This window comes from Protopterus annectens, chromosome 2.part2 (assembly GCF_019279795.1).
Source record: "Protopterus annectens isolate FY-2018-M chromosome 2.part2, PAN1.0, whole genome shotgun sequence".
Taxonomy (NCBI): Eukaryota; Metazoa; Chordata; order Ceratodontiformes; family Protopteridae; genus Protopterus; species Protopterus annectens.
The window spans coordinates 175,747,349-175,770,559 of NC_056730.1; the positions used below are offsets into that span (position 1 = coordinate 175,747,349).

Sequence of the window (23,211 nt, forward strand, 5' to 3'; positions counted from 1 at the left end):
CAGAATTAGACTCAATACGAATGACGGCGAGAATTCCACCAGAAAGGATCCAATCTCTAAGGTATCAGGTGAGATATTTTTTAAGCAGGAAGAAAGCCCAAGTGAAGATGGTCCTCACAGCTCTGGGAATCTTGGTGGTATTGATAGTCTTGGTTCCCCTAGCACATCTGCATATGAAGATTCTTCAGTGGTTGCTATCCACTTAGTGGTTGATGCAAAAACTGCCAGTGTCTCATAAAATAATCATAGCAGAAACTTGCAAGAAGGATCTTTGATTGTGGCTACACTCCACTCAAGTGACTCTAGTTCAACCATTTGTTCCCCCCAACCAGTGGTCATGGTGACCATGAATGCCTCTCAGATAGGGTGGGGGGAGGGAATTATCTGGGAAAGACAGTCCAAGGCACCTGGCAAGATCACGAGGTCCACTTGCACATCAATGTCCTAGAGATGACAGTAGTGCTTTTAGTTTTGCAAGCATTCCAGGACTCTCTTCCCCTGGGAACAATTGTCCAGACAGACAACATGTCAGTTGTATGGTATATAAACAAACAAGGAGGAACCAGATCTTACCTCGTTTGTCAAGAGGTCTTGAGAGTATGTCAATGGGCAACTTCCTCCCAACATTTTCTGGTAGCAATGCACATCCTGGGGAAATCCAACGTGATAGAGGACAGACTCAGCAGAGCAATTCTGATGCCTCACAAGTGGTCTCTGAAACAGGAAGTAGTGGAAAAAATTTTTGAAAATTGGACCAGCCTTGCTGTGACCTCTTTGCGACATCTATGAATGCCAAATGCAGCAGCTACTTTGCCCTCATCCTCCCTCTGGGGGTGTCACCAATGGATGCAGTTGTTCACGATTGGCCTCCAGGCCTCCTCTATGCCTTTCCCCCTTTTCCACTAATTCCCAAAGTTCTTCAGTCCCTCAAACTGACAGCATGGCTGCTCCAATTCCAACAATAGCCAAGTTTCCAACCCTCTCCTCTCGAGTTAAGCACATCCTAATCTTTTCCATACCTCTTAACCATACCGAATTTCTCAGTAAATATCAGTTTTGAGGGCAAAATATTGGGGTGCCAGGAATTCATGAGTGGCCCCTTTAATTTCCAAATTTTTCAGGTTTTAATTTGCTCCTGACGGCATCACATGTAGGGTGTGTGCGATGACATCAGCTTCAAGAGGCAGACAAACAGTCTGTCTGTCAGAATGCAGAGCCATTCATTAGTAGTGTATTTCATTTAATTTAACATGCTGCGAAGGCATCAATGCCACATATGTTTTATTCAAGCAGTGCAGCACAGCATAGCATATCTTTTTCTTCCTCCAGAGTCCAGGTAAAGCAAAAAAAGACTGTAAGGCTTATTGCCTTATGTGCATGTGAGAAAAACTTAAGCTGAAAAGAGAAACGGCATTCTGCAGAAGTGAAGTGTATTTATTGCTTTTCTGTTAAGCTTCTAATTCTGGTGCAGAAAGTGTATTGCTTTTTTATTGGTTAAGCTGAAATGAGAAACGGCAGTTCTTATGTGCAAGAATGGCAGTCTGCAAGTGCAAAAGTGTATGTACATATTGATTCTGATAAGCTAAAGCTTCTAATTGTGGTTCTGGTGCAGAAAGTGTATTGCTTTTTTATTGGTTAAGCTGAAATGAGAAACGGCAGTTCTTATGTGCAAGAATGGCAGTCTGCAAGTGCAAAAGTGTATGTACATATTGATTCTGATAAGCTAAAGCTTCTAATTGTGGTTCTGGTGCAGAAAGTGTATTGCTTTTTTCTGGTTAAGCTGAAATGAGAAACGTCAGTTCTTATGTGTGAGAACGGTAGTCTTTAAAAGTGTATGCATTGCTTCTGTTAAGCTAAAGCTTCTAATTCTGGTTCTTCTGGTGCAGGAAGTGCACTGCTTTTTTCTGGTTAAGCTGAAATGAGAAATGGCAGTTCTTTTGTGAGAGAATGGCAGTCTGCAGAAGTGTATTGTTTTCCTATCTGTTAAGCTTCTAATTGAAAAACTGCAGTCTGCAGAAGTGTATTGTTTTTCCTTTAAGTTGAAACAGGAAACAGAGTTATGGCAGTCTGCAGAACTTGCACTGCTTTTCTAATAAGCGTCTAATTGAGAAACGGCAGTCTACAGAAGTGTATTGCTTTTCCTGTTAAGCTTCTAAGCTTCTAAGTGTGTGTGTGTGTGTGTGCGCGCGCGCGCGCGCCCATGTGTGTGTGCGTGTGTGTGTGGGTGTGTGTGTGTGTGTGTGTGTGTGTGTGTGCGTGTGTGCGTGTGAGTGTGTGTGTGTGTGTGTGTGTGTGTGTGTGTGTGTATGTGTGTGTGTGTGTGTGAAAGTTTCTAATTGAGAAATGGCAGTCTGCTGTTAAGCTTTTCTGAGTTTTTCTGTTAAGCTTCTAATTGAGAAATGGCAGTCAAGTCTGCAGAAGTGTATTGCTTTTTCTGTTAAGCTTCTGATTCTTTGTGTGTGGTATTGCTTACTGCAGAAGTCAATTGCTTTGTTGTATTGCTTACTGCAGATCACTCATACTCGTAGTCTGTTCCTCTTAAAATTTGTGATTTTCTGGCAAATCGGTGAGAACTGAATTTACTAAATGATATCCACTGAGGTTTCAGTCTTCCTATCTTTCTGGAAATGTATGGTAACACAAAATATTTTATTCTAGCAACTTTTCTAGGACTATCCAAGCAATGTTTAAAATGTGTGCCTAGTTTTGGGCCTTTGCACCCCCCCCCCCATAAATTTTGGCTTTTTCCAGATTTCTTGTGCTGCATAGTTCTTCAGGGGGAGAAAAGTTTAGTGCTGCTTATGCAAAGTCTATTTTTGTTAGTAGCACAACTGGTAGAATGCTTGCTTTTAATGCAGAATGTTGTGGGTTCTACTTCCACAGTTTTGTAGCTAGATTGCTGATACTGTACTGTGTACTTTTAAAGGGGGTGTGGATGCTGTAGTCCTGAGAATGTCCTCTTTGGAGGAGAATGGAGATACCTAGTAACTATGAACCTGTTATCAGTTTGCCATCCATTCCCTATTGCAATAGTACTAGCTTATCATTTTTTAATGTAATATAGACAAGTTATTCTTCAAGGGCAACCAGTACTTTATTTTTAGATGAAACAATGAAATTTAAAGTTGTTTGCTAGCAGCAATCTCTTCATTAGTTACAGATCTCTTTAATGTAGAATTATTTAGATGACTTTTACTTCTGCAGAGATTGTGCATATTTACTGATACTGGTGGATTGTAGAAGTTTGAGTAAGGCTTTCATGATGGAAATGTTCTGAATTGGGTAAGTTTTGTTATTATTGGTTCATGCATTTTGTTTCATTGCTTACTGGAAAAATGTTCAAACAAATTTAAAACATGCTCTAATGCTGTATTATAATACAAGGAATATAATTTAATACAATCAGGAAGGTGCATCAAAAAACACATGTATGTTTCGCTTTTGTGTGCAAGGGGCCTATGATTTGAAAACAGCCCAAAGGTAATCTTTATCCACCACTGCCAGATACATTTTCTTTGAATGTGGGTTTCAGTGCTGTTTCAATGAATGTGAGTTTCAAGGGCAGTGAAGTTTTAATGCTAAGTCTATTTTCAATGTGAGCCTGTATTGCTTTGTTTAGCAGATGTTTGTTATTGTTTGTGCTGTAAAATAAAAGTTTTAAATGAAATCCAAATAATCATTGTAAAAGTAAAACAGTATGCAAATTCCAGTGTTTATGGTAAATGGGGCGAAATAACCATGTAATGGGACATTGGAATAGCTGCAGGGGGGAGGGCTGTGTATGGCGGGACCCCCATTCGACCATGATTTTGTGATGGGGTCACGGGGGAAGGGTGGCAAACTCAGACAGCCTCGGGCTGTACAAACTCTAACTACACCACTGATCAGTAGGCCATGGAGAATGACTTTTGGAGGTCCTAGCAAACTATAATATGTTTTTGCTAAGATTAGAATATTGCCTACCATTAAAAGCCCTACTTATTTATTGGCAAGCTAGAAGTGCATTAATTCCCATGTCTAAAACATTTTTATGTATGTACTTTTACCACAAAACCCATGTGGGTCACCAAAAACAAAATCCTAAGGTTCATCTTCTCCATTCCCAGTGAAAATCACTGCTACACATTTAAAAAAAATGGTTACCATTTACTACAGGGTCTGGGGCTATATTTTGCTTATCTGTTCTTCAGTTTGCATTTGAAAGTCGGTATCCCACAATTCCACTGGAGTTGGTGGGGTTGCATAATTATGTATACAAATTTTATATCGGCATACAGATTTGTACCTATTTTTCATGGGCCTTTGTCCTGATTTTTGATGTTTCCAGGCTGCGAAGTATGACCTCTTCTCATAAGGCTTTAGCGTGAAAGATTTATAAAAGCAAATGGAAAAGATTCTGCTTATGGGCTACCGATAATCATGTTGATCCCTTTTCTGGTCCTTTTAGTTTCATTCTGGACTTCCAAGCAAAACCCTTTAATGATGGTGCAGCTGCAGCTGCTATTAGGGTTCAGCTAGCAGCAATCTTGAATTTTCATTTGGAAGACTCTGGCTCCAATATAATGTCTCATAAACTATGCAAAGCCTTTTTCAAGGGTATTATGTTATTAAGACCTCCTATCAGAGACCCTCCAGTGCCATGGGATCTAAATTTCATTCTGTCCTGCATAGTTTTTCCTCCTTTCGACCCAGCATTGTCTTGCAAATTAAAATTTTTGCCTTGGAAAACTATTTTCTTGATAGCAATCACCGCTGCTAGAAGGGTGTCAGAGTTGCAAGCATTGTCCATAAAGCCCCCATATTTGCTTTTCCATAGAGAAAAGGTGTCTTTGTGAACAAACCCTTCCTTTTTCCCTATGGTGGTTTCAGAGACAAATTTGAATCAAAGTATAGAATTACCAGTTTTCTTCCCAAATTATGAAAACAAGGCAGAGTACATGTTGCATCAACTGGATGTAGTCAGACAGTTATGTTTTTACCTACGTAGAACTGCACAATTCCAAAAATCTGATCAGTTGTTTCTTTTTCAGATTCAAAGAAAGGATCCCGTCTCTAAAGTTACACTTTCTAAATGCCTATCAGATTGTATAACATTTATTTACAAGTCTCAAAATAAAGAACTTCCAAAAAAAGTTAAGGTCCATTCTACAAGAGCAATTGCAACTTGTTCAGCCTTTCTGGCTAAGCTGCCAATTGATGCCATTTGTGCTGCAGCAATGTGTGCTAAACCACATACTTTTATCACTCATTACAAAGTTGATCTGGCCTCCAGGAATAGAGCCTCTTTTGGATCCATGGTTCTGAGGCATATTCTCCCATGAGCCACCCAGGATTCATAATGCTAGGGATGCTGTCCCAACCTAGTAAGAATGAAGGTGAGCTAGGACAACATCACATAAAGAGGTTATGTAATAACCATAACATTCCATGTGTGTTGTCTATCTTTGCCTTCATTCTTACATCCCACCTCCTTCCCCCTTCCCCTTGTTTTACTCCTAGAAGACTGGGTCTATACAAATTGGATTACCGGGTCTATACAAATTGGATTACCTTGACCTCTTTCCTTCATCATCATCATCTGAATCTTTACTTGGAGTACACATAACTTTATAATTAGGGCAAACGAGATCTGGAGATGGTTCTAGTGCATGTTGGGATAGGGATTTAACCATGAGCTGGCAGTGGGCCTTGAGCTTTTAAATAAAGGCAGAGACTGATCCGAGGATCGAATCTGAACCCAACCTAGTAAGAATGAAGGAGAAGGTGGACAACACACATGGAAAGTTATGGTGAGTACATAACTTTTTTTGGCAATATTTTAGTCATAAGTATTTATTTAACAATCTGAATAGGCAGTCATCGCTGTTTATTTTGAAGTCAGTTTCATTTGATAAATGTACATATCTGCATGTTCCTTTAAAATAAGAGATGTAAGTTGTATAATCAAATATTTATTTGTTCACATGAGAAGACATTTTGCTTATTGCTGTTAAATATTACATTTAACTAGATGGAATGAAATGTTTGCTTCTGTGCTTGGAAGTAGTTTTATTGTCTCTCTGGAATACAAAGTTCATTGGTATGGTAAAACTTCAAACTTAATACTGAGGTATTTTGATTTATGCTCATTTCATTTAGCTTTACTTTTCATTTGCACTAAACTATGATTTATGCTCTTCAGACATTATTAGCTAATTGCTGCTTTATGTTTCATTGTCCTGTTCTCATTAAAATATGTTTACAAAAAAGGAACTAAGTTGTTGATTTCATATTTGCCACTTTTCAGGTACGGGAATCATAAGAAAGCAGAAAATAGATGAGGTTGCAGCAGGAGACAAGGTCACAAGTTATTATCCAAATGATGCCATGGTCTCCCGTGAAGAAACTGCGAAGCTTGCATTGGAAGCTGTAGGGAAACCTTATGACTATGATCTTATACGTAATAACTGTGAGCACTTTGTTACACTTATGGCCACTGGTAGAGGTTATTCAAAGCAGGTAATAGACATTTTTAGGTAATTTTATGTGTAGAAGTTAAAAACATTATCATATAGTTGGATATTTATTTTTCTTGCATTCAGAATTAAATTAAGTCTGATTGGATTCTTTTGCTTCGGTAAGATTGGGCAAAGCTGCTTTGGCCAACTTCAGTGTCACCAATGTAAATACACCCTTGTCAGTGGACAGATTACCTCAACCCTCATATGCAGAATTTTACCCTGATGCACCTTACTGTTTATCCATAATCTGACATGACAGCACCTTTGGTAAGTTTTGAAATATTGACAGACATGTCAATGGCCAAATCAGTGGTGGCAAAAATATTTGTACCCACTTCTTGCAGTTAGCACATGGATAGCCACATATTTTGTGTTACACTAACAAGTTTTGGATTGTACAAACTTTAATTTATAAATATACTCTGATGGGGGAATACCTTCAGACAGAATGTACCACTAACCACCAATGAACTATGAAGCAAAACTTTACAGAAGACAGACAAGAATACTGCATCATTAAAAATAGTGGCTGTCATAATCATTGAGTGCACAGTTTATTTAGACTCACACTAGACAATAGGCATTATTTCTGTTTTCTTCTACCCTATACCTATAATACGTACAATCTTAGCAGTAGGTTTTGTGACAGGAGCAGAGCATATTGAAAGTGTAAGACCTTCAAGGACATCTCCCTTTACATAAGGGAACACTTATGATAACAGACAAAACCTTACTACAAAAACACAGGGTAGTAAGGGAAAAGAAGGGGAGAAATAGAATGCCATCATAAATATCGAGTAGAGAAAACTATAAAGCAATTAAGACAAGAAGTGTCACTGTTAGAAGAGTATAGAAGAGGGAACAGATCAACAAAAATACTCAAAGATGGGCATGATAAAAGCAACACATGGTATTGGAACAGATCAGGATCTATTGTCCACAATCGCAAATAAAACTAAAAATATCAGCACAGGCAGAAAAACTTAGAATACATGCAGTTAACTATAAAGGAAAAGCAGAAAATAAGCAAGTTATTGATGTCCCAAAACAGTTTTATAGAGAATTGGGAAACAAAGCAAAAGGAATCGAAACACCACCAAAAAAAGAAGAAATAGATACATTCTGGACAAATATTTATGAAGATCCTGTAGAACATAACAAAGATGCTAAATTGATAAAAGAAGTAAAAGAAAGAATAAGAAGTTCAAATGTACAGGATATGCAATGAGATGAAATAATGGCCAGATAGATTGAAACAAAGTTAAGAAAAGCTCCTAACTGGAAAACCCTATGGCCAGATACAGTACCTAACTTCTAGTTAAAAATATTAACATCTTTACATGAAGATTTAGCCATGAGTAAGAACTATTTATATGCACAACCTGAATTAGACACCAGACTGGCTAACAACAGGAAAAACAATACTCCTACTTAAGAGCGAATCTGCAAGTTATCCTAAAAACTATAGACTGATAACTTGCCTTCCAACAACGTATAAACTATACACTGGAAATAATGCTGACAGAGTTTATAGTCATTTAGAAGAAAACTCAACCACGGCAATAGAACAAATAGCAATGAAAGAAAGTCATATGGGACAAAGGATCATTTGAGACAAATGATCATTTGATGTTAAATAAAGTCATAATGGAGAACTGTAAAAAGGGGAAGTAGAAAATATGATACAATAATATGACATGGATAGACTACAAAAAAGCATTTGACAGTTTCCCATATTCATGGATAAAAGAGTGCTTAAAAATGTATAAGATACACCCTACACTGATTGACTACATTGCAGCAATCATGAAACAGTAGCAAACCACTCTGCAGTTAAGCCATGATAAAGGACAAATTATTATTCCAGTGATAAAAATTCAAAGGAGGATGTTCCAAGCTGACTCGGTTTCACAGCTTCTCTTTTGTTTTGCCCTTAACCCATTAAACTGTCTACTTAACAGATTAAGTCATGGCTATAATTTGGCTGCTAGAAAACAACAAAGTGTAAATACTTTTCATCCTCTTTTTGTAGATGATTTAAAACTGTATAGTTCATCAGGTGAGGAACTGAAAGCATATCTGTAAGTGGCCAAAACTTTTTCAGATGATATAAGAATGTAATTTGGTCTTAATAAATATGCAAAAGCAACTTTTAAAGCAAGAAAGCTGCAGCACCAAGAAAACATCAGTTTGGGACAGGACTTCGATATAAAATAACCTGAGCAAGAGGGAATGTATAAATGTTTTGGAATTGATGAAGAATCAATAGTAAAGCATGAGCAAGTGCAAATAAAACCCAGTAATGAATATTTTAGAAGGCTTAAATTAATACTAAAAACAGCACTGACATCCAGGAACAAAGTTCAAGCTATAAACCAGTTTGCTTTTCCTGTCCTTACTTATAATTTTGGAGTGATTGACTGGCCCCAAAAGTTGTTGGATCGTTTGGACAGGAAAACAAGAAGGATGCTTCATGCTCATTAAAAGATTTATAAATATCAGTGCATACCAAGACTATGTACTCCCCATTCTGAAGGAGGTACGGACCTCCTCGAAATTGACTACATGTATAGATCTGCGATAGTAGGACTGCATACATATCTGCTAACCTCACAAGACCCAAATATAGTCATAGTTTTAAAACATGAGGAGAACAAGTCTAAGATGTCTTCCCTGCTTAATCTAGCAGAAGCATATCAGCATCAAGCGGGAATGGAAATCAAACCCAAAGTAGATAAAAATTAGGTAACAACTGATTTTGCCAAAAAACAAAAGAAAGAATATAAGGTGAAGGATCAGATGAGAAGGCAAGAAATGTGGAAAATGCATAAATATAGTTGCAAATATAGGAAACTCTTGGAATAACCTCATGTTAATCTGTATTGAAAGCAGGATTAGTTAAGGAGGGGTGAATTTAAACCAAAAGATGAGAGGTTAATATTGGCGGCTCAAGATAGTGGACTACATACATGTTGGTTTACAAAGTCCACTGAGCATATGGGAGAAACAGACAAATGTAAGTTTTGTAAAATAGAATTGGAAACAGTTGCACATCTTGTTGTTAGTTGTGATATACTTATGGCAGAAGGACTGTATACTGAAAGGCATAATAATGTGGCAAGACTGTCACATTGGGGATTGTGCAAACATTATAATATTGAAGTAGCTGAAAATCACTTGAAACATGAACCACAAAGCATCATAGAAAATCATCATCTTCTTTCAGCTGTTCCCATTAGGGGTCGCCACAGCGGATCACCTGTTTCCATTTCTTCCTGTCCTCTGCATCTTGCTCTGTCACACCAACCACCTGCATGTCCTCTCTCACCACATCCATAAACTGTATCTTAGGCCTTCCTTTTTTCTTGTTACCTGGAAGCTTCATCATTAGCACCTTTTTCCCAATATACTCAGCATCCCTCCTCAGCACATGTCCAAACCAATGTAATCTTGCCTCTCTGGCTTTATCTCCAAACCTTCCAACCTGGGCTGACCCTCTAATATACTTATTCCTAATCCTGTCCACCCTCGCCACACCCAGTGCAAATCTTAACATCTTTAACTCTGCCACATCCAGCTCAAACTCCTGCCTTTTTGTCAATGCCACTGTTTCCAACCCATATAACATAGCTGGTCTCACTACCCTCTTGTAGACCTTTCCTTTCACTCTTACTGGTACTCGTCTGTCACAAATCACTCCTGACACTCTTCTCCACCCACTCTATCCTGCCTGTACTCTCTTCTTCACCTCTCTTCCACACTCACTGTTACTCTGAACTATTGACCCCAAGTTTTTAAACTCATCCACCTTCACCACCTCTACTCCTTGCATCCTCACCATTCCTCTATCCTCCCTCTCATTCACGCACATATATTCTGTCTTAGTCCTGCTGACCTTCATTCCTCTTCTCTCTAGAGCATATCTCCATCTCTCCTGGGTCTCCTCCACCTGTTACCTACTCTCACTACAGATCACAATGTCATCTGCAAACATCATAGTCCACAGAGACTCCTGTTTAATCTCATCTGTCAACCTGTCCATCACCATTGCAAATAAGAAAGGGCTCAGAGCTGATCCTTGATGTAACCCCACCTCCACCTTAAACGTATCCGTCACTCCCACTGCAGACCTCATCACTGTCACACTACCCTCATACATATCCTGTACTACTCTTACATACTTCTCTGACACTCCTGACTTCCTCAAACAATACCACAACTCCTCTCTAGGCACCCTGTCATATGCATTCTCTAAGTCTACAAAAACACAATGCAATGATGAAGTTTATATCACATGGGATCATCCATTACCAACAGTTCAAAAAATAGATGCAAGAAAACCAAATATAGTAGTCCATGAAAAGAAGACAGAAGTAGCATTAATTATTGAAATCACTACACCCAATGACTACATTGTCTTACATACAGAGAGACACAAAGTCATAAAGTGCCAGGGTTTACAGGCAGAAATGAGGGCAATATGGAAGAAAGATATCCAGACAGTTCCAGTAGTAGTAGAAGTGACCGGTCTTATCAAAAAGAATTTACAATCGTACTTGGCTCTGTTACTGATACATGTAACATTACAGGGCATGTTCTGGGTGCTGCGAAGAGCACTTCTAGCTAACATCAAAGACTAAAACAACACTAACTTCATGAACTGTAATCATCTTTGACTTAGGAATGGAGTCCATTCCCGTCATGGTATTAGAAACCCAAAAGACTTGGAGAAATTAAAAAGCAAAACTTTTGAAGCTGTGAATCACAGTGTTTAAAACAATAACCATTTGAAATGGTTTGTACTATAACATGCTACTTTGTGATTTAATATATTTGTACTTGATGTTTTGTAATGTAACATAATACTTTGTGATTTAAACTATCTGTACTTGATTTTTGAAAGATTGCAATTGTGCAGCTTTTCTCCCCGGGCCTGCACTGAAAATAGGCACTTTCTGGCCCACTCGGACTTTCCCGGTAAACAAATGTCAAATAAGAAAATAAGCAAATGTCGAGACCCACTAGTGTGAGTCCCAAAACACATAGCCTGAATGGCCGAAAAAGCAGAATTACATATACCAAGTACAAGATGGCCATTTACTGGAATATTCTTTTCTCCTAGGTATGGCAAGATCAAAGTTGGTATAAATAAGTTTGGTGATAGGAGAATGTAAGAATTTTAAAGGAGAGAGTGATCTTCAAGATTAGTTCTTTGTAAAAACTGATATGAATATAGGACACTGGAATGAACTGGAATGAACTGGAAGAAACTGGATGAGACTGGAATGAATGTCTTTATCTGTTAATTACCCAAACTTGTGCTGAACAGGTGCCAGTCTCTCCTTTATGGGTCAAATCTTCAGAATAAAGTCTGCATACACTCCTAAAGGGCGCCATTTAGAACTGCTAAAATATTTTAATATCTGGAGAATCTTTCTTCATTCTGAGATGTCCTAATTAATGTTGTAACCCTACAGTCACGCTTGGCTCTTCCACTGTAATTGTAATTTGCATTTGATTTTAAAAACTGTGCCAGAAAATGAAATTATAACATTATTTCCTTCCTAAATGATTTTGTTTTATAGTTGCAATACTGAAAATTAGAAGTTTTGAGGCTGCCTTTGATGGTAGTTGGAAGACATAACTAGATATTTTCAGCAACTTTGCTCCAAGTTTGAAGTATACACTTTTATGGCCCTTATAGATAAACAAAAATTCTAATTATTTTTGCTTTTAATCCAAAGGTGATTTCTCTGCATTGAAAGTAAAGTCTATATTAAGGTTAGGGAAAAATATTTGGGCCTAATTCTGAGAAACAGCACCTATCAGATTCATGTCATGAATGCTATACATTTCAGATAAAATAATATTACAGTTCTCAGAACTGTATGCTGCATATGTTGATTTATATGTTGATTTATAATATTGGTCATTCCAGTACTTCAGGCTCACATTTGAGAAAAAAATAACTTATGACTGTACTTCATGAAATAAATAATGAAAACATAAAAATCCTGGGTTCTGCATCGCAGGCTGGGTGGCTTCTTTGTGGAATCTGCATGTACTTCTTACATCTGTATGGGTTTTCTCCAGGTGCTGTGGCTTTGTGCCACTTCCAAAAACATATCCTAGGTGAACTTTAATTTTCCAAATTGCATATTAGTGTGTATGAGTGAAAGTGTGCATTCTGTGATAGACTGGCACCCTGCAAAGAATGAGTTTTAGTGCCTTGCACCCACTAGCTGCTAGGGCAGGCTGTGGTGTCCTGCAGTAAGGAATAAAGTGGGTTGTTTGAAAATGGATGGATTAAAAACCCTGCTGGAAATAGTACTACATAGTAGCCAGCTAATTACTGTTGGGACCACAACTGTATGATTTTAGGGTGTAATTCATGGTGAAAGGACCTATGAATAACAAAATGGAAAGATAAATAGGTAGTTATTAAGTTTGCAGTACAGGGGACCATTGATGAGGCTAGCCCAAATTCCCTGTTGCCCCCAAGCACTTTTTGGTTAAATGACTTGCTGAAGATCACATAGCAGGCAAATGAGGGCATCCAACACTATACCACAGGAACTACAGCTCATAACCTAAACCCTCTGTGCCAACTGGCATTCTGAGCAATCTACAGTATTGCAAAATAACATAGAGGAGCCTCCTTGATGCTTCACAAGGCTGGATTTATTCTATGACTGCACTATTCAATGCTTGGTATCTTTTTTCTAGATGTTCTGTCACTCAGGTACAGCTGCTTGGCTGTGAAAATGCATGCTGCAGCCTTGCTTAGCAACAACACAAGTACTCTGGTACTCTCATCCCTTGTACCCTTTGATTCATTTTGTTTTATGCTTGCACAGTTTGGCTGTCAGTTCTTGCTATCATGTGTAATACTTATTTCTTTTGCCTGCCCTTTGTGTTTATTTTCAGTGCTGAAAGTTTCAGAATTTAAAGTGATGATGGAAGTAGGCTTCTTGTGAAGCCAAGAGGAGGGAGTGTTTGTACAGTTAAGAGCTAGGGCAGACTTTTGGTGCCCAAAACCTTGCAGGACTAGTTGCAGGATAGTTCCTCTAGAGGAATGTCCATATAGTCTGTAATACCCAGGCAGGTATCATTCCCAGTTAGCTGGAGATGGATCCCATCTTTCATTCCTGTGAAGGACTTCAGACTTGAAGAGAAATACACTCAGATCCTACCCTCAGTATGCATTCCAAGGTTTGCTCACCAACTTTTTCCCATCAGATTACCAAAAGATCATATTGGTCATTTTAATGCCCAGCCATATATAGGGCTCAGCCCATCAACACAGCCAGTCATGGATCAGGTGTATTCAGTGTTGAGACTTATTCTCTTTGGATTTCCCACACAGTCTGGCTAGTCTAGTCAACACAGTCTGGCTAGTCTAGTCAGCTGTGGAATAGTAAAGTTACAGGGTGAGCCCACACTTGACATTTCAGGTACTTTTCCAGTTTATTAAGACCCCCCCAAAAAATATAGCCTACTGAAATGAATGACATAAAATAAATTATTTGCATTCTGGATAAGTTCTTCTTTGATGTATGGGGTTTCATCCCCTGCACCTCTTTACTTAATATAACTAACTCTGATATTGCATAAGTTTGTGCTAGGTTATATTGTATTTAGCACTGATCACATTCATAAAAATATGTTTGTTTTGTCCAATATCAGTGAAACAAGTCATTGTAAAGCATATTAATGCCAGTACCAATGTCAAGAGTGGCAGAATTCTCTTCCCTTCAACTTCCATGTTTAATGCACTTGAGTGTGTGCATTGCCCCCCCCACATTCCATACAGAGGTCTTGCATTCACCATGGTACTAATCCTAGAGCATTCAGAGAGTGTAACATTTTCTCCTGTTGGCTCCCCAGGGGTCTGCAGTGGGGAAAACTTCATTCTGAAGACTGATGAAACTTACAAAGTGAAAGACTTATTACACTCATCATGGCATGGTGTCCCTGAAAGGTAGGATATGAAGTGCATTATGGATTGCTTATCCTTTGTTGCCTGCTTCCAGAAAGCCATTGTCCAGCTCTCATAGTATCCTTTACCATCCTTTTCTCACAGCCACTCTTAGAGAATGTCACTGTGCCAAAGCCCCCAGGGAGGACTTGTCTTCCCCCATTTCACTGGAGTAAATGTTTTGTAATATCCCTAGAATTTTATATGAGCTTAATGGGGCTGTAACAGACCAAATGCTATGTTACTCTCTACTTCAGTTAGGGGACGCTGAAGAGAAGGACTGATTTTACAGGTAGATTTATTCTTCTGCCATGTCAGGACTTAAGGCCATCAACTATTTGTTTTAAAAGCCTAAGATTCAGTCCCTCCTGTTGGATTGTTTGATAACTATGCTCAAAGATAGAGTCTAGTTTCAAGGAGGACCTGCTTCTGGCTTTGATAAATGCTATACTTCTGCTGCTAACCTTAGACATTGACTGGTGTCCAAAATGAATACCCTAGCTCAGATAGTGCTTACGAATGTGTGCCTGAATTGCAGGGCATGATTGAAAATGTACTCCTTAGGGGGCAGCCTCAATAATTTCTTGCTAGTTGCACCATTTCACAGGAGTGGGCTATTCAGGCAAAGATTGCTGTCTTTGCTCAGGACTATCCAAGGTGGGCCATAATATTGGAGGATCTACCACTCAGTCTAAATTTCTATTCTTCAGAAAGAAGAAAGAGACAGCCATATGCATACTGATAAAGTCTTAACTTTAGCACAGATAACCCAAGTTAGATTAGTTGCTTGGGTGCCTTTAGTAACTGGCAGGGAGGATTACAGGGAGAAGCCACTGCCAGCTCACCCATCCTTGCCACTTGTGTAACATCTAGTGGTAGCTCTGTGTATTGCACCCATAAAGCATCATCCTACGAGTACATGCTGGCTTTGTACATATGTACATAACTCGGAGAGCATGTAGGAGCATAATCCTTGAGACAGGCAGCAGGTTTGGACTTCAAAAAGCTACCACAAGGTGGGATTGCTCCTAAGGATGAGGGTAAGCTGCCCCACCAGATGTGGTAGTTTGCCTGCTCCCTACCTTCTGACTCTTGCCACAGGGGAAATGAACATGGGCTGATACCTGTGCAAGAATAGTTGGGTCATAGAACTCTTGCCTCTTCCAGGGATGCTTTGTTTTCACCCCTCAATGAAACAAGTATTCCAGCTGGGTAAATGTAGTAGATCTTCAGGAAGATCAAATGGGATTAAAAAAGAAGAAAGAGGCTCCCTAGACACCATAAGTAGATCATCATAAGCATATATCTCAACTGTCCCTGATTTTGAAGAATGCCCTTGATCTTGCCTAATATTTTTGTACCATCCCCTATAAAATTTTTGATTTTTCTGGTAAATCATTGAATATTATAGTCAGCCAATAATGTTATACATTAGAGTTTCATATTTCATATTGTTTCAGAAAATGTATACTGATACAAATCCTCTTGTTCTATTAACTCATTAATGCCTGTGCAGGGGCAGCTCGTCCTATCGGACTGCCGGACTGCAGCCCTCCCACCTAAAAAAAAACAAAAAAAATCTGTAAAACAAAAAATTCACGAGCCCCGATCCCCTCCTCCAGACTGCCTTACCAGCAGTCCAGATAGGGATAAACAGGTACCCAGCAATCATTGCTGTGAGATACCAGGATTCTGTGCGGTGACGACCGCACCGCACAGAAGAGCTCTGGACTGCTTCAGCTGCAGTCAGAACCAATGAGAGGACTGAGCTGCTCTCGCGGGACTTGCGAGACTTTCAGTGCGGTGTCCGCAGGCTTCATGGATAGAAACAGGTTGCTTCAGTCGCTGGGCTGGTAGGTGAAAGAGCAAAGGGTGTGTGCGGATTGCTTCATGTGTTCGTTCGGTTGCAGGGGTCGCTGATCTCTGGATTTCGTTCGGTGGATTACTTGGGCTGGTAGGAGGTCGCTGAAGGAGTTGATCGCTGGATTTTAGTACCGGGTGGGTGTGTTTGTTCGATGGATTACCTGGGCTGGCTGGTAGGAGGTCGCTGATCGGTGGATTACTTGGGCTGGCTGGTAGGAGGTCGCTGATCGCTGGATTACATAGGCTGGTAGGAGGTCGCTGAAGGGAGGTGTGTCTGTTTGTGTGTGTGTGTGTACGTGTGTGTGTGTGTGTGTGTGTGTGTGTGTGTGTGTGTGTGTGTGTGTACTTCATCTTATATCCAGGAGGTGTGAGATGGGAGTTGGATGTTGTCTTGCTGCCATTTATAATTGGTCTGGATTTTGTTCCTTGCACACTACACCTTTTTGACAAACTAGCCCTGCATGCAGAACATACAGTGTCTGTAATGTCAAACCAAATGTTCCTATGTGGACATGTCGCTATGACCCATGCTGGCCAAAAATGTATCCACCTAGGATTAACTTCTTGGATTTCATTAGAGGCCCCTCTACCCATTGGGAAATCCCATTTCTTCATTCCTGCCAAAATAGGAGAGCCACCATTCAGTTATTCACTCATACATTATATGGCCACCCACTCTGGTGCAGGGTCCAGTACTCAGTCCTAGCTCATCTGTTCCATTCTCAAGGCTTAACCTCTGTGTCATTGGAACCAACTCACTGACTGCACATTTAACAGACCCTTACCACACTCTGTTAGACAAAGTGCTCCAGAAGACAAACATCTGACCAAAATCCTTACTTTAAGTCCCAAAAAAAAAAATTAATATGCTGAAGACAGTTCTCCTACCCACACCCAGCACTCACCTTGTACCAATAGAAATGTTCATATTCTGTTATTGCAACATATCCTGTTATCCTCCTTAGTTCTCTCAACATCTGGCAATGCAATTAATTCCACAAGGGTGATGATCCAGAATGCAGACTCAGCACACCCCTGTGAATCACCGCTGGATAACTGGAATCACAGACTACATGCTTTTGACCCAACCTAGCCTGAACATTTTTGGCCTATGCTAATTGAAGCATCTAACCTTTCCAACAGTCCATTGAACCTTTGGCTCCCCTGTCCCACTCCTGTATCACCTAGCTTAAAACCTCTCATCACCATAATGAAGGTTTCCCATTACAGAGTGAGTGAGTGTGTGTGTGTAATGCCCCAGTTACTATATACTGGTGGCTAGAGAGAACAAATGGTGGTTTGGGTAGGGATACCCAGACTTGAACCCTGTACCTTGTATGCAGGTGTTAAGGACCTGAATCCCCTACCCACCACCATTTATAAAAAAAAAATGCAGATTTTTGCCTCATATTTGATCTGATCTGTTCCTCATAATATCTGTGGTATCTAAATGTTGCAATACTTGATATTTGATGGTTCAGTGGTAGCATTGCTGCTTCACAGCTGAAGGTTCACAGGTTTGATTCTTTGCTGGGGTGCCTTCTGTGTGGGGTCTGCATCTTCTCCCTGTGTTTGTGTGGATTTGCTTTTGTGTCTTCCTATGTTACTTACAAAGACATGTCTGCATTATTTCTTCCTGGGACTCTGCTGAAAATTGTTTTTTTGTTCCAAGTCAGATTGTCCTGATTAACAAATGTTAAATAAAATTGACAAGCATTTGAATTTCAGACTTCAGGTTTCTGAATGGTTAATTCCTTGACGTATTTAATGGAGCAATGGTAGCATTGTTGCCTCACAACTGTAGGTTTTCTGGTTTGATTCTTGGTTGGGATACCTTCTGTGTGGAATCTGCATCTCATGTTTGTGTGGATTTGCTCTGGTGTCCTGCCATTTTACAAAGACATGTGTCTGCAGTATTTCTCCCTGGGCCTCTGCTGAAAATTGTTTTTGTTCCGTTCCGTCAAGTAAAATTGACAGGCATTTGAATTTCAGACTTCATATTCTTCAGAAAATACATAGTAACACAACCTTTTATTCTAGCAATTTTGTAAGTTTATAAGATGAATATTTGAAATTTGTCCTTATTTTTGGGACTGTATTACCCCATTATTGGCTTTGTCCAGGTTTTTTTGTGCTAAGGTTGACAGCTATGGCAAGAACTGAATTCACTGAATATGTTTTGAGGGCTGTATTCCCTCATTACTGGGTTTGTCCAGGTGTTTTGTGCTAAGAGGTTGAAAGCTATGGTGAGAACTGAATTCATTAAATGATGGCCATTTAAGTTTCAGTCTTCCTCTCTTTCACAAAGCAGCTGATTTGGCATAGTGGTATGTTGCTCTGACTGTTTTGCACAGGGACATTGGTAGTAAAATGTATGGTGGTAACACAGCATTTTCTTTCACAAAGCAGCTGATTTGGCATAGTGGTATGTTGCTCTGACTCTTTTGCACAGGGACCTTGGCAGTAAAATGTATGGTGGTAACACAGCATTTTATTCTAGCAACTTTCCAAGATTATACAAGCAATGTTTAATGTGTCCCTGGTTTTTGGCCTTTTGACTCCCCCCCCCCCCCAATAAATTTGTCTTTTTCCAGATTTCTTGTGCTGCGAAGTTGAGATACAGTTGAGTATTGAGTAGATTTTACAAGGAGCTGAGAGCTGCAGGGGAAGGAAAGTTTAGTGCTGCTTATGCTAAGTCGGATTGCATTGGTAATAGCACAACAGGTTGTGTACTTGCTTTCGATGCAGAAGGTTGTTGGTTCTCCTCCCACAAGGGGTGAATGCTGCTGTACTGAAAAAGTTAAGATCTTAATTATGAGCCTGTTATCAGTTTGCCATCCATTTCCTATTGCAATATTACTAGCTTACAGGGGCGGCTCGTCCTATCGGACTGCTGGACTGCAGCCCTCCCACCAAAAAAAATCTGTAAAACAAAAAAATCACGAGCCCCGATCCCCTCCTCCAGACTACCTTACCAGCAGTCCGGATAGGGATAAACAGGTACCCAGCAATCATTGCTGTGAGATACCAGGATTCTGTGCGGTGACGACCGCACCGCACAGACGAGCTCTGGACTGCTTCAGCTGCAGTCAGAACCAATGAGAGGACTGAGCTGCTCTCGCGGGACTTGCGAGACTTTCAGTGCGGTGTCCGCAGGCTTCATGGATAGAAACAGGTTGCTTCAGTCGCTGGGCTGGTAGGTGAAAGAGCAAAGGGTGTGCGGATTGCTTCATGTGTTCGTTCGGTTGCAGGGGTCGCTGATCTCTGGATTTCGTTCGGTGGATTACTTGGGCTGGTAGGAGGTCGCTGAAGGAGTTGATCGCTGGATTTTAGTACCGGGTGGGTGTGTTTGTTCGATGGATTACCTGGGCTGGCTGGTAGGAGGTCGCTGATCGGTGGATTACTTGGGCTGGCTGGTAGGAGGTCGCTGATCGCTGGATTACATAGGCTGGTAGGAGGTCGCTGAAGGGAGGTGTGTCTGTTTGTGTGTGTGTGTGTACGTGTGTGTGTGTGTGTGTGTGTGTGTGTGTGTGTGTGTGTGTGTGTGTACTTCATCTTATATCCAGGAGGTGTGAGATGGGAGTTGGATGTTGTCTTGCTGCCATTTATAATTGGTCTGGATTTTGTTCCTTGCACACTACACCTTTTTGACAAACTAGCCCTGCATGCAGAACATACAGTGTCTGTAATGTCAAACCAAATGTTCCTATGTGGACATGTCGCTATGACCCATGCTGGCCAAAAATGTATCCACCTAGGATTAACTTCTTGGATTTCATTAGAGGCCCCTCTACCCATTGGGAAATCCCATTTCTTCATTCCTGCCAAAATAGGAGAGCCACCATTCAGTTATTCACTCATACATTATATGGCCACCCACTCTGGTGCAGGGTCCAGTACTCAGTCCTAGCTCATCTGTTCCATTCTCAAGGCTTAACCTCTGTGTCATTGGAACCAACTCACTGACTGCACATTTAACAGACCCTTACCACACTCTGTTAGACAAAGTGCTCCAGAAGACAAACATCTGACCAAAATCCTTACTTTAAGTCCCAAAAAAAAAAATTAATATGCTGAAGACAGTTCTCCTACCCACACCCAGCACTCACCTTGTACCAATAGAAATGTTCATATTCTGTTATTGCAACATATCCTGTTATCCTCCTTAGTTCTCTCAACATCTGGCAATCGCAATTAATTCCACAAGGGTGATGATCCAGAATGCAGACTCAGCACACCCCTGTGAATCACCGCTGGATAACTGGAATCACAGACTACATGCTTTTGACCCAACCTAGCCTGAACATTTTTGGCCTATGCTAATTGAAGCATCTAACCTTTCCAACAGTCCATTGAACCTTTGGCTCCCCTGTCCCACTCCTGTATCACCTAGCTTAAAACCTCTCATCACCATAATGAAGGTTTCCCATTACAGAGTGAGTGAGTGTGTGTGTGTAATGCCCCAGTTACTATATACTGGTGGCTAGAGAGAACAAATGGTGGTTTGGGTAGGGATACCCAGACTTGAACCCTGTACCTTGTATGCAGGTGTTAAGGACCTGAATCCCCTACCCACCACCATTTATAAAAAAATGCAGATTTTTGCCTCATATTTGATCTGATCTGTTCCTCATAATATCTGTGGTATCTAAATGTTGCAATACTTGATATTTGATGGTTCAGTGGTAGCATTGCTGCTTCACAGCTGAAGGTTCACAGGTTTGATTCTTTGCTGGGGTGCCTTCTGTGTGGGGTCTGCATCTTCTCCCTGTGTTTGTGTGGATTTGCTTTTGTGTCTTCCTATGTTACTTACAAAGACATGTCTGCATTATTTCTTCCTGGGACTCTGCTGAAAATTGTTTTTTTGTTCCAAGTCAGATTGTCCTGATTAACAAATGTTAAATAAAATTGACAAGCATTTGAATTTCAGACTTCAGGTTTCTGAATGGTTAATTCCTTGACGTATTTAATGGAGCAATGGTAGCATTGTTGCCTCACAACTGTAGGTTTTCTGGTTTGATTCTTGGTTGGGATACCTTCTGTGTGGAATCTGCATCTCATGTTTGTGTGGATTTGCTCTGGTGTCCTGCCATTTTACAAAGACATGTGTCTGCAGTATTTCTCCCTGGGCCTCTGCTGAAAATTGTTTTTGTTCCGTTCCGTCAGAAGTAAAATTGACAGGCATTTGAATTTCAGACTTCATATTCTTCAGAAAATACATAGTAACACAACCTTTTATTCTAGCAATTTTGTAAGTTTATAAGATGAATATTTGAAATTTGTCCTTATTTTTGGGACTGTATTACCCCATTATTGGCTTTGTCCAGGTTTTTTTGTGCTAAGGTTGACAGCTATGGCAAGAACTGAATTCACTGAATATGTTTTGAGGGCTGTATTCCCTCATTACTGGGTTTGTCCAGGTGTTTTGTGCTAAGAGGTTGAAAGCTATGGTGAGAACTGAATTCATTAAATGATGGCCATTTAAGTTTCAGTCTTCCTCTCTTTCACAAAGCAGCTGATTTGGCATAGTGGTATGTTGCTCTGACTGTTTTGCACAGGGACATTGGTAGTAAAATGTATGGTGGTAACACAGCATTTTTCTTTCACAAAGCAGCTGATTTGGCATAGTGGTATGTTGCTCTGACTCTTTTGCACAGGGACCTTGGCAGTAAAATGTATGGTGGTAACACAGCATTTTATTCTAGCAACTTTCCAAGATTATACAAGCAATGTTTAATGTGTCCCTGGTTTTTGGCCTTTTGACTCCCCCCCCCCCAATAAATTTGTCTTTTTCCAGATTTCTTGTGCTGCGAAGTTGAGATACAGTTGAGTATTGAGTAGATTTTACAAGGAGCTGAGAGCTGCAGGGGAAGGAAAGTTTAGTGCTGCTTATGCTAAGTCGGATTGCATTGGTAATAGCACAACAGGTTGTGTACTTGCTTTCGATGCAGAAGGTTGTTGGTTCTCCTCCCACAAGGGGTGAATGCTGCTGTACTGAAAAAGTTAAGATCTTAATTATGAGCCTGTTATCAGTTTGCCATCCATTTCCTATTGCAATATTACTAGCTTACAGGGGCGGCTCGTCCTATCGGACTGCTGGACTGCAGCCCTCCCACCAAAAAAAATCTGTAAAACAAAAAAATCACGAGCCCCGATCCCCGCCTCCAGACTACCTTACCAGCAGTCCGGATAGGGATAAACAGGTACCCAGCAATCATTGCTGTGAGATACCAGGATTCTGTGCGGTGATGACCGCACTGCACAGAGGAGCTCCGGACTGCTTCAGCCGCAGTCAGAACCAATGAGAGGACTGAGCTGCTCTCGCAGGACTTGCGAGACTTTCAGTGCATGGTGCGTGGGCTTCATGGATGGAAAATGGTTGCTTCGGTCACTGGGCTGGTAGGTGAAGGAGCAAAGGGTGTGTGTGGATTGCTTCATGTGTTTGTTCGGTTGCAGGTGTCACTGATTGCTTGATTTCATTCGGTGGATTACTTGGGCTGGTAGGAGGTCGCTGAAGGAGTTGATCGCTGGATTTTAGTACCGGGCGGTTGTGTTCATTCGATGGATTACCTGGGCTGGCTGGTAGGAGGTCGCTGATCGCTGGATTACTTGGGTTGGCTGGTAGGAGGTCGCTGATTGCTGGATTACATGGGCTGGTAGGAGGTCGCTGAAGGGAGGTGTGTGTGTGTGTGTGTGTGTGTGTGTGTGTGTGTGTGTGTGTGTGTGTGTGTGTGTGTGTGTGTGTGTGTGTACTTCATCTTATATCCAGGAGGTGTGAGATGGGAGTTGGATGTTGTCTTGCTGCCATTTATAATTGGTCTGGATTTTGTTCCTTGCACACTACATCTTTTTGACAAACTAGCCCTGCAT

General features: G+C 40.5%; 1 long non-coding RNA gene across 1 annotated transcript in view; it reads left to right on the forward strand.

Annotated features, from left to right (window-relative positions):
- The first annotated feature begins 1,168 nt into the window (after positions 1-1,168).
- The window catches only part of LOC122795587, an 80,301-nt gene continuing 58,258 nt past the window's right edge, over positions 1,169-23,211 (forward strand). Inside the window, exons 1-2 of the long non-coding RNA XR_006363836.1 lie at positions 1,169-1,336; positions 6,287-6,498. This is a non-coding gene — a long non-coding RNA (uncharacterized LOC122795587). The remainder of the gene's footprint in view (positions 1,337-6,286; positions 6,499-23,211) is intronic.